At 44.9% G+C, this 12255-nt stretch overlaps 1 protein-coding gene across 1 annotated transcript in view; it reads left to right on the top strand.

Annotated features, from left to right (window-relative positions):
• Positions 1 to 12255, top strand: part of TMEM184B (transmembrane protein 184B) — a 30842-nt gene that overhangs the window by 536 nt on the left and 18051 nt on the right. The gene's annotated exons all lie outside the window — the stretch shown is intronic.

Genomic DNA, 12255 nt, shown 5'->3' with positions numbered 1-12255 from the left:
AAGACGTGGCGGGGGCGGCTGCGGGCGCGCGGGCCGGGCCGGGCCGGGCCGGAGGGGCCGCGCTGGCGCGGGGGCGGCTCGTTGAGGCGCCCACGAACTCACCTTGCGCCCCGCGCCGGCCCGATGTGGTCGCGATTCCCTCTCCCCCCCAGTTCCTCCTCCCGTTCCCCGGCGTGGCCCGCGCTACTACGCCCGTCCGCCCTCAGCCCTCCGCCCCGTTCCCTCCCGGTGTGCGCTCCCTTCTCCTCAGGGCTGACCCCACCATTCCCCCTCCGCGCACATTCCTCCCGCATGGCCTCCATACCTACACACACACACACCGCCCCCAGCCCCGCGTCTACCCACAGCCTCGCCCCCACCTTTGGTGCAGCCCACCCAATTCCTTCCTCTCCCTCCCACCCCGCAGCCCGTCCTTGCTGCAGCTGTCCCGCTCTCCCTGTGCACACACACGCACCAGCACAGCCCCCGCGTTCCCCGGCGCTGTCGCGCTCCTTGGTGGCGCTGGGTGGGTGTCACTGTCTGCACGGGTGTGTCTGGCCCTGGGTGGGCTGGGAGCTCGGTAGACTGCAATAACGTGGTGGGCAGCAGGTTTGTGTTTGCTGGGCTTCCTGTGACTCAGACGAGGTGGACTGACGGACACCTCGTGCATGTGCTGGTGTGGTAGGTTTGTGAGGAGGCTGTTACTGTGCCTGTGTTCTCTTTGTAGTTGAGTTGTGGTGGGTCTTGTTTGGATGTTCATGGTGTCTCGAAATGTCAGTTGCTCTGTGAGGGCTAAATTCAGCCTTGGCAGCTGCAGCGTATAATGGAAGGAAGGCTTTGGTAGAACGTGTGCGTGACTGAGTTCTGATGAATTGTGGAAAGGGACTAGAGTGATTTCAGGGACAGCTCTATGAAAGCTGCCTGGAACACTGAAGCTGTCAAGAGTGGGTGGAGGAGGAGGAGTGGGAAATCTAGAGGAAATAGTGAAGATGGTTCCTGCTTACAGAAAGTTTGAAATTGTTCTTGCCCTGTAAGGAGCTTGAACAGGAGTAATTACTGAAGGCATAAAGACAGGTTTCCTGGGAGAGAACACTGTTTACCTCTGTTAAAGATAAAATTAGAAGACACTGATCAATAATAGAGCAAAGGCTAATAGGATGAATAGAAATGGCTTTCCTATCCTGCAAGGAAAAGAAAACAATCGATGAAAATGTAATAGAGCATACATCCCACTAACGAAGACTTGGCTCATTTAATACAGCAGTTAACTGTGCCTTGGAACTTGTATTGCTGGATGTTACCCTTTGGTCTAAGAGCTTAGCAGCCTCCCTAAAAGGGAACACAGATTTCTCTAGAAATGTTCGTGTTATTCAGGTTTCTAATACTAAAGGTTTGTATTTGTGTGATACTGTTGGGGAAAAAAATAAGCTCTCATGCTTTTAGGATGTTGACTAAATACTAAACAATAAGGTTTTAGAGAGAGCTTTTCTTATAGTGAAGGTACGCCAGAAAGGCCTTCTTCTGACTTTTTCTGCACCATTGTCCCCAAGAAAATGGGCTTCAAAGCTGCTCTGGCTTAGAGGAGCAGGTTTTTAGGTCCTTAATACCATCATTATTATGGTTGTGCTGTAAACCTTAAGCGGCAGGTGGGTGCCTCTGCATGTGGAGCAGGAGTGATTTGGTCTTGCTGTAAAATGATTGGGAAGCTTTACTATTGAAGTCAGCGTTTCTGACCAGCTCGGTGGTGTGGGCAGATGTTTTTCTTTGTATTCTGCTCAGGTCTCAGAGCACTTGAACGAGTCGTGTTTTGGAGATGTGGGGCAAAGGCATGAGCACCTCCCAACACTGGGCATCTTTTGGACTTTAGTTTGTCTGTCTCCTTGGGACACGTGGCAGTCAAAAGGGGAAGGTTCTTAGATAAACTGGTCAGAAAATGAGTTCAGTGTGACTGGCTGATTTGGCGTAATGAAAGCATTCTGAGCTGTCTGGTCTCTAAGCATTTGAGAGAATCCGGCTAGAAATCTGCCTTGTTCTCTGTCAGCTTCTTTGCCTGTTTGCTGGTAGCAGGCTGGGAGGTGAGCTTTTGCTAATTGTGGGATTAGGGTTCTTTTCTTCTCATGGATAAAGGAAGGGTGGGTGGGGTTTTTTTCTAGCACTAAATAACTTTTAAAACACCTCCTCCCCCCTTAAAAAAGGTAGCTCCTTTTTCTACCCAGTTCTACTGCTGAATTAACTGAAACATCTAATAATCATGTTTTGGCATAAGATGACAACCTTTTAATTTCCACGTGAGGAGCTTACGCTTCATTCCTTCTCCCTTCCTGTTGTGGTTTCATTTTTAATTGGCTTATGTTTGCATTGAGGGAGATAAACTGTTACCTGCTCCTTCTAGCAGAACGGCCTGTTTCGTTTTCCAGCAGCTCAAAGGGTATCTTTGAGCTCTTGCAGCAATGTCTGGTGGAAACAGTGAATTCCTCAGGAGATGTTTGTTGTTTGGTCCTAGCTGCTTCAAGAGCCCAGTGTTGTATTGAATGAAGGTTGAAGTAAAACACGAAGTTTCAAATCAGACTTGTTGATTCTGAAGAGCCACTGCTATTACTTGTTTTCTCAGTGTTTGCAGCCTAAACTTGAGGAAACCAGGGAAAGCAGCAGTGAATGTACGGGTTGGTCTGTCTACGATATGAAGAAGATAGCACAGCCTCAGAGAGAAATTGCATTTAACCTTTGTACAGTAGAGCTTTTCTAGTACACGCCTGCTGCTGGCTGCCCGTGTAACAAAGCAGCTGTGTGTTATTGAACGGCCCTGGCTGGGGGCAGAAGCTCTTCTCTGCTTTAGAGTTTGTGATTGATTGTGCTTGCTGAGGCCCTGGAAATTTGAGGTGCTGTAGAGAATAGCACTGGGTTGGAGTTTTGTGTGCTGACTTGCCCAGCCATTCGCTTGGAGCGCTGTGTCTGTTGTGTGCTCTTCTCACTTCTTCCCAGTCTCATTGGGGTTTGCTTTCTTGTGGTGGAAGAGTGGTTTCCTGTCAGGACCTCACACCCTACCAGAATACTTGGGACTCTGAAAGCAGTTTGACACTGTGATAAGATGGATTGAAACACTTAGCTGAAACAACTGTAAAATATTACAGTCCTTGAACTGAAAACACACTTATAGTAAGGGGTTTGGGGGTGTTTATTTTCTTTTTTTTTTCCTTTCTTTTTTCTCTCCCATTTTTGTCTATTTTTCTTTTTTGGTTTGTTGTTTTTTTTTCCCTTTTATGGACTACTTTTGGGGAGAACAACTGGGCTTGTTTTCAGAGCAGCAATTCCCCAGGACAGTTTTGGAAGTGAAATTCTGCCAGCTAAAGCAGTGAGTTGCAGGCATCCTCCAGGAGTCTCACCTCAGAGTCTCCCTCTTCTAAAAAGAGGCAGAGGCTGGAGTACTCGCTCATAGCCAGGTTTTCTCTCTTTAAAAATCAGGTCAGCCTCCATGGGGTTTTTGTTCCTGATGGTGTAAGTATAACATGTCTGGGAAGGCAACAGAGCAAGCTGTGTCCAGGGAAAATGCAGTGTATAGGCAAGCTGCTCAGGAACTGTGCTGTATCTGGGTTTGACGAGGTCTTTTATAGCCCCTGAGGGGCATAATTCACAGGAAACCTGAAAAGGGAAATAACTGACGTTCTACCTGCAGTATTAACCCATACAGTAGCTGGATATTTGTCTCCCCACCCACAAGTCTGTCTCTGTGTTGAAAGGATGGGAATGTTGCTGTTACTATCTTACAGTCACAGTGCCTGGGAATCTGATGATACTGAAAGTATCAGCTATTTGAGGATGTTGTATAATGAAGAGTGACCAAGAGCATAGAGAGTTGGTTTCACAGCCTCACATTTTTTGTGTCTAGCCCCAAAATGTCCATCTCTGCTTGGGTATTTTGTACGTGTGGCCCCCGATCAATTTGCTAATAAGAAATGGTCCCTCTGATTCAGCAAAGAAAATGACTGCAACATGTTATGTAGTGCAGCAGTGAGGCTTCAAGAAGGAGATGAGATGAAATAATGCCTTAAAAGCTGACCTTGCCGATCCAGTGTTCCCTCCTCAGGCTGCAGAACATGACATGGATGCTATTGGAGGCTGCTGAGCTGATCGCTTGGGAGCCTGCAGCTGCCTGGTTGTCTCCAACACAGATACAGCCTAGGCAGCAGTAATGTAGCTGTGCGTCTGTCCAGGTTACTTGAAATGAACACGGACAAGTCAGTCACCTTAGAAGGCGGGTTAGAAGTGAGTGAATTTATATTCATGGCTCACCACATCCTGTCTCGTCCTTGCCAGTTTTGCTAGGAAAGACTAGTTAGTGGTGGGTGAAGCTGTTTGCAGCTAATTGTCCCACCAGCTGGGAGTGCATTCTCTCCTCCTCCAAACTCTCCTGACTTACAGACTTCCCCCCCCCCCCCCCCCCCATGACTTTGTGATGGCACTGATTTTACAAGAGTCTTAAGCCAAAAGTCATTCATATAAATTCCCTTTCAGGCAACTTCATGCAACCAGGTAATTTAGTGTCACGATGTCTGGAAATACTGGGTTTAAGTTTTTTCCTTTTTTTAAGGCTGCACCCTCTCAGGCTGATGCTTGGTGTAGTTTTTTTTTCTGTATAGAGAAAATGCATTGCTGCTAATGGCTTTTGGGATAGTGACTCCCATGAGTCCAGGAATACAGAGAAATATAAAGGTCCTAATTCTGCTTTCCAAAGCTTTTGCCTCTGTAGGATTTAAATTTTTCTTGATGAAGTAGCAGGGCAGGAGATGAGTGTGGAGGGGCTAGTGTTAGATAGGAGCAATGAAATTAGAAGTTCGTGGTTTTGGGGAATTAAGAAGGATGTTTGTGTCTTATGTCCAGAGGTTAAAAAAAAAAAAAAAGAAAGAAAAGAAGAACAACAAGGCACAAACAAAACCAAACCAATCACTTGTTATTGTAGCAATAACAGAATGGCTTTATAGTGAGTGTGGCCTTGGGTGCTTTGTGGAGAATCACTGATTTTACTTCTGCAGTGCTTATCACTGCTGCATGTCTGCATCAGAGAATGATTGCTAGGGAAGTCAGATGTGCCACTGCCCTCATAGGCGCCACTGCACAGTTGCCTAGACCTGTGATAAGATGTCTGGGTTCTTTCAGCTCATTTACTTGCTAAGTCGAAGTATGGATCTGATCTGGTAGATTCTATATGTCATGTTCTGCGTGGAAAAGTATACTCTAGTGTATTAGAAAAACTTGCTTTGTGCGTGACTGCCACAAGTTCAATACTTTTCCATGCTGCTGTAGAGTTTGAGTTCTGATTCTTCTTAAAGAAACTGTATACACTGTGGTAACTTTAAAACTGTTGTCTACCCTGTCTTGGCACTTGGAGGTGGGAAACAATGAATGCAAGTGGTAGTGGAATAAGTTCTGATTTGACTTTGTTCTTGAGAGTTTGGAAAATGCAGTGCAAACATCCTCTGTCATGTGGGACGCAACTGTTTACAACACATCCTTTTTTCTTCTTGCCTCTTTCCCCTCTGCAGAATATCTATAGTCTTTCTGTGTTTCTCCCCTGGGAGAGAAAAAAAACCTTGCCTGGTTTGTGTGGAGTGGGGCTGTTGGGAGTATGGGAAAGGGACACAGTGCTTGGCCCAAGTGTGTTTGATCCTGTTCTCAAAGGATCGGTTGGAAGGTTGGGGAACATCCCTTCTCCTCCTCTCCCTCCCCCTTTCTCTCTTTTTCCTGTCCCCTTCCAAAAAAGGGACTGGATGTTGACCTATCACAATGTGGGTCAGTCCACAAAAAAAAAAAAAAAAGAGGTGGAGGATGGGGGGAGTGGGGGGAGGAGGGCTGTGCGAATACAGTGAGACAACAGAAATTAATAGAGCAGAAAAAAACTCTGGAAAGAAGAGTGCATGGCTCAGGGTAAAAGGGTTTTGTTGTTGATTCTGAGTTTTTTAATGGATGCATGGGGAGGGGAAGCTTCTCTTGGGATGACTATGGGCTAGCAAAATGGGTGGGGGCCATGTGAGCTGAAAGTGGAGAAGATTTTTGTGGTATTTTCTGATTTTAACTTCCCTAAAATGAGAAAAGTGGGGATGTGACCTTGCTGAAGGTGAAATTGTTTGTGTGTACATTGCGGTCTTGTGTGTATGTAGGCATTGGATCATCTCTTGAATGTGACTTAGTGGGTGTGTACCTTGCCCTGTGGTTTGGTCTTCTTTAGGTGCCTGATTTCTCTGCCTTCTGCTTCTGAGCTAATGGCTCCCTGCTCCACTCTTGCTGATGCTACTGGTCTTCTGTCCCAGTGACACTTTTCTCTTGTTTCACTGACTGTACCAACAGCTGTGAAATTGTGACTGGGCCATCTCCTCAGACTGCTCACTCCTCTAAAGAAATAACATTGAGGAGAACTGCATTTGGATCTGCATTTGTTGTGCAGGCAGACAAGTGCATTAAGCTGACATGGAGTGCAGTAACTGTAGATGCAAGCAGTGCGTGTGCTTGTAAGTCTGGTGAGTGCTTGTCTTGTGACTGAGCGCAGCGTTGCTCATGTGTGTTCAGAGTTACCTATGTGTGCCTGTGTGTCAAGTGTGTGTTGTGGGGGGACTTTCACCAACTTGGAGTTAAGAAAGCTTTGCCCAGCATGAGCAGTAAAATGTAAATGAGCTGTACTGGTTAAAATTGCATGCCAGGTCACATACTTAACTCCGATTGTTTTGGGAGTGCTGCTGGAGAGCTTAAAAATGCACTGTTGGGACCTTTTCATGTCTCATAGCTCAGTAAACTAGATGCCACCCCAGAGAGCAAAAGCATTTTAAGAAGTAATAAATGTAAAAGTGTTTAATTTTTCTTGGATTGCTATCACTGATTTCAGCTGTGCCAGTGACTCTCTTACTGTGTAGTGCTATTTTGTCCTATCTACCTGCTCCTTTTCCTCTCTTTTACCATTTCAGCTGGTGATGCCATCCCTTTGGGTGTTGAAAAGACCTTAAATTAATTATTTATCATATATACCTAGCATGATAGAGAGAGCTGGTCCCAGTTGGCAATTCTGAGCATTGTTATAATTAAAATAGTCTAAAATAAACCTTGAACCATTTTGTCCTGTGTTTTTGTATTCCTTGTAAGTCTAGGGCACATTGTCAAAAAACATTAAGCTGCTGCTTTCACTAATATAAAGCTCTTGCTTGTGTCCTAATAGATGCAGAAAGCTCAGGCTTTGATTTATCTACTGCATGGCACTTCTGTATTGGCCTTTTTGGATCCAGAATAAAGATAATTTAGTGGAGAAACTCTTGGAGGCATAATAATTTGAGGGGAATGGAAAATGGTTTTGTGGTATTTTAACAAAGTTCAGTGCAGTGGATATTTAAAGCAATGTAAGTGTGGATTAAGTTTTAAGGAAGAACACTTTCTTGTCTCGTAGCTCTCCAGGAGAACCTTGCAGCCAGGTTGTGTGTGTTTTTTTGGTTTGTGTCTTGAACAGCAGAAGGAGGCTTAGCTGTTAAGACTCTTTCATGGGATAGCTTTGTGTATCGTTCTTTGCTCGCTCAGCAGTTTAGAAATTAAATACTTTCAGCCTCGGATGAGATGATCTATTTTAAAAACACAGATTGTATTTGCAGATGGGAGAGAACAGCTTCCGAGTCCTGTCGTGTGGGGCTCTTTTCCTATTGGCACTGGGGTAGGTCTTGCTCAGAGCAGGCAGACACCTCCTCCTTCATTAGATTGTGGTTGAATATGTGTTCAGATAAACCCCATGGTTTCTTCCCTCCTCTTACACCACTTTTGTTGCATCAGAAATGAGGTTTTCATATTTATGTTTGTTTATGTAGAAATAGCTCCTCCTTAGTGGTAACATTTTCCATGTCTTTATGCAAGCCAAAAATGAAGTTTTTTGTTTTCACTTTTGCCACATCCTGTCTGTTTTCTGTTCTGAGTTTATTTTCAGCAGAAGAAACTGCCATGTTAATGTTGGAGACAGAAGATCTCTGTGTCCAAAAGATACAGGACTGGCAATCTGCTTCTAATGGAGAATTAGTGTGCTGCTGTTTTTTCTGTGGATGCAGGCCATGTGGACGCATTGCTGCTACTTCACATCTGTGTGGTGTCTCTAAGAGAACTGGTCCCCATGCTGTTTGGAGCTTCCAAGGATCTTAGGAACAGTGTTTTGCATCTCCAGGTTTTTATCAGGATAGCTATCTTGGTAGTAATAGTACAGGCTTTGTTTTGTTTTTGCCACCTTGCATTGAGAGCACCCTCTAATACTCGTGAAGTGCTTCCAGAAGATGTGTAGATAAGTGTAAGAAGCACTAGGTTGGTGTTTAAGCTAATGCCCCGGTAGCACAAGGCCTTGTCTTGCTCTAACGTGCATAACTTGTAATGTCATCTGGGCAGGAACAGGTGACAGCTTGTAGGGGATGGGGGCTCTGCTGTCCATCTTGGGAAGTGGTTGTGTACAGACCTCACACAGACCTCAGCACTGCCAGAAACTCCTGTAGCCCATGTAGAAGAATCATACGAGCTCTAAACCAGGTTTCCTGTGGGTATCCTGGAATACACCTAACCTATGTCTGAAAGCCCTGTGTGTTTACCTGGATGTACTTTTATGTGTGCTTTGTTTCCAGTTCCCAAAGTTTAGTGCTTTTCCTGGCTTTCTGTACTGGTCCTGTTATATTGCAGGCTACCTCCGGGGGGAGCAAGGTAGTCACTTGGAGATGGGGAAAGCTCCAAGAGTGAAGTTTAGAAGTGTTGAAATATTTTCCTTTGATATATTTAGGAGAGCTCTCCAGAGAGGGAGAATAAGTGTGCAAGGAACTTTACTCTCCCTTGAACTGGAAGCAATGAGGTGGAGATGAAAGAGGTGGGCAGAGAACACAGGATATGGCGGAAGATTAAGAAACGCTTCAAAATTTATTATGCATTAGATTGATTTGTATCACATTGGTAATTCAGGTTTCTAAATGTCCCTAATTTGACATACGGTAACGTCAAGCGCTTTCCTCATGGTTTGGTACCTTGCAGTGCTGGGAACTGTATGGACAGAGAACAAAAAGATGGTTGTCCCAGGGAGCTTAAAATGCGCAAGAAACAACAGAGAAATACAGCCAGCTGGGAGGAGCACCAGGAAAGAGATCCCAGCCAGGAGCCTGACCGGTGTCAGGTCGTTGCACAACTGAAGTAGCAAAGTAGTGGGGAAGATGGAGGTGAATAGGGAATAGCTTTGTGGCTGTTGGAAAGTACCTTTTTACCCAAGCATGAGAGGAAGCAGGAAGGTGAGTTGTGGCACTGACTTGGGCTGTGATGAAGGTAGATGTCCAAGAAATAAGTGTCAAAACACATTCACAGTGTCAGGTAAGAGGGAAGCTGCTGATACCAAGGTACTGGATCCGTAGCTTCTCAAGGCAGTATTTTTGTTGTGACATGTTCCCAGGCACCACGTTTGCCGGGCTTGTGTCCTGTTGCACAGTGGGGAAGAGGCATCTCAGAAGCAAGGCCTGTTGAGAGGCTTGCCACAGCCCACCCTCATGGTGCTGTTTTTAACAAGGTAGAAGAGGAGCTAGCGGACTGAGCTGGTGGTAGTGGATGAGCTGAAATCCACTCTCCTGGTTAAGGCTCCAGTCATCTGTGCTGTTACCTGCTTCTTAAGTATAGACCAGAATTGCTCTTACAGATTCAGCTTCTTGCATACAGTAGTATTTTGTAACAGCTTTGTGCACTGCTTATACCTGTCGCTGTAGCTATGATGTGTGGGACTTGAGGAGATTAGAAGGGATAATTTGGAAGGTTTATGTTAATTTTGCAGATTTTGGAGTACGGCATTCCTTTATGTTTCACTAGCAAGGAGAATGAACTGCAAACTAATGCATAGAACCAATAAAAGGCATCAAGGAGATAAAAAGCTGTCTTCAGGGGTAACCCCAAAGATCAGGGGCGTGCTCAGGGGTGAGGTGGTTTGGGTAGGCGATGTAGAGCCCTGTTTTGTAAGAGAGTTTGTGTATTTTCTTTCAGAACACAGTGGTGGAAAAAGGTATTAATTTCAGTGACTGTGAATTGAAGGGGATTAGGTGAAGAATGCTGCACAATCATGCAATTAATGGCTGTTGATTTGTAATCACAACGGGGCAATGTTAAGATTACATACACAACTTCAATTTTTAAGTGACCTCGCTTCTGAATACATAACCCCTGGCATGACAAAATGCTTGTTGATCACATTTTGCTGTTTCCATTTATTTTAGAATGAGTGCAGAGACACAGAAGAATTCCCTTTTGGATCCTTGGTTCTGCTGATGTTAGGGATGCTGCATTTGGGTCTGTGCCATTGATGTGGTTTGATTGTCTGGAGTGCAGAGGTCCAGGTCCTGTTCCTCCTGGCACCTGTGGTCTGCTGTACAGATCCTCTCCCCCCATGAACTTTAGGAAGGGCTTAGCAGCTTCCTGTCTTGCATAGCTCCCAAAGTGCACTGGGATGTGCAGGACTGCAGCTGGCTGGGCTTTATTTAGAGCTAGGTTAACCACAGGTGCATCTGCTCTGATTTCATTTTAGATGTGCCCTTTTTGAGCTTTGTGGAAGCACACTCAGCACTGTGCGTGTTCAGTTGCTTCAGAAGTTACTTGGGTAGAAATCCCTTTCTTCTCAAAGCAGTGAAAACCTTGCTGACTTGTGACATCTCCACCCAGCCTCCATCTCTCCAAATTTTTAGATACAGAACAGATAATGAAGAGTGTGTGTATGTGTATGCTTAGAAGCTCAAAACTTAAGTGATACTTCCTGTACTGATCAGGCCTGGAAAGGAATTATCCTACTGTACATGCAGTTATGGAAAGCTGTAACTTGGAGCAGGGATATTTTGGAAAAACAACAACTGGAAAGAACAAAGAAAAGCCAAGTTTGATGATTAATTTATAAAATAAAGCACAGCAGTTGTGCAACTCCGCCTGTAGTAAGATAATACATGCTTAAACAAATCTGGGTATTTCCCAGGATTTTCCTCTTTCCCCCATGGAAGAAAGCAAAAAGGAGGTGGAATGTGACATAAGGTAACATCAGACTGCTGCACATCGCTGATACAGGAGTGTGTTCTGGAAAAGCCTGTGCTAAAGGGGCCATTTGCACATCTTAGTGTGCATGTGGAAAGGACTTGCTACTGGCACTCTGCTTTTACTGGGTACCTGTTCCCTAGTTTGTGGTGTGTCTTCAGGTGAAGCAAGGCTGGGGCAGTTCCTCTGTGAATACACGTTCTCTTTCGTGTTCTGTAACAACCTGTCAGTAGATGACAGATGTGTCCTTCCCTGCTGCAGCTGTAAACTGTGGCAATGGATCATTGGCCTTTCTAAAGCCCTTTCCATCCACTGATTATAAAGGCCTGGGTAAGAGCTATGTCTTGGGCTTTTATAGAAGGGCTATTCCGAAAAATATTAGGAGGTTATCAGAAGGAGGCAGTATTATGCTGTTCCCTTTGATAGTCACATCAGAAGCAGCTCTTCTAATGGATACAACCAATGGCTGCCTGCTTGTGATCTTGGTTTAAGTGGATTATCTTCCTCCAATCCAGAGGTCACACTAGAGCCTGCTTATGACCAAATTGAAAATAATAGCTACTTTAGATCTTAGACCTTCAAGAATTTGTTCCATTGAAAGAAGATAGCTTTTTATCCAGGAAATGGCCAAGGGTCATGCTGCTTTGAAATCTTGCATATTCTTGTGTTCTGCATGTGTTTTTATGTGTCAGCTGGCTTTTAAAAGCCAATCAAGTAAATTCACATCATGTAGAAAACAATGCAAAGTTAGTAAAATTAGTAACAGGCTGGCTAAATGTACCATGCCATACAAATTTTGGTAAAAGCATGGCTTTCACGCTATTCATGCTGTCAAAGTGAGAAGAGCTTTCAGTGCATGTCCTTCAATGAGGGTGCTTTGGGCTGAGTGTGGTTTTCAATGTGGCAGTAGGAGAGGTGGGGACTGCTCGCTGGAGGAATTAGGATATTCTTCCCCCTGCCCCCTTCCTGCACAGGGACACTGTGGCACATGTTCTTGTTGATGCTTGGCAGGCTAACCATGACACTAGGACACAGCAGAATAGCCTGTACTCATGGAAAATAGAGCTGTTAACTTAGGTGTGCCTGTCACGTTCCAGTACGGATTATTTAGACACTTCCTTCTGATCTTTTTACAAGAGTGTGTAGTGATAGGACTAAGGGAAATGGCTTTAAACTGAGAGTAGGTTAATTAGATATTAGGAAGAAATTCTTTACTGTGAGAGAGGTGAGACA

This window comes from Corvus kubaryi, unplaced genomic scaffold (assembly GCF_017639235.1).
Source record: "Corvus kubaryi isolate FWS band 111438036 unplaced genomic scaffold, C.kubaryi_AGA036_p1.0 74, whole genome shotgun sequence".
NCBI classification, from domain to species: domain Eukaryota; kingdom Metazoa; phylum Chordata; class Aves; order Passeriformes; family Corvidae; genus Corvus; species Corvus kubaryi.
This window is presented reverse-complemented; position numbering and strand designations above follow the sequence as displayed.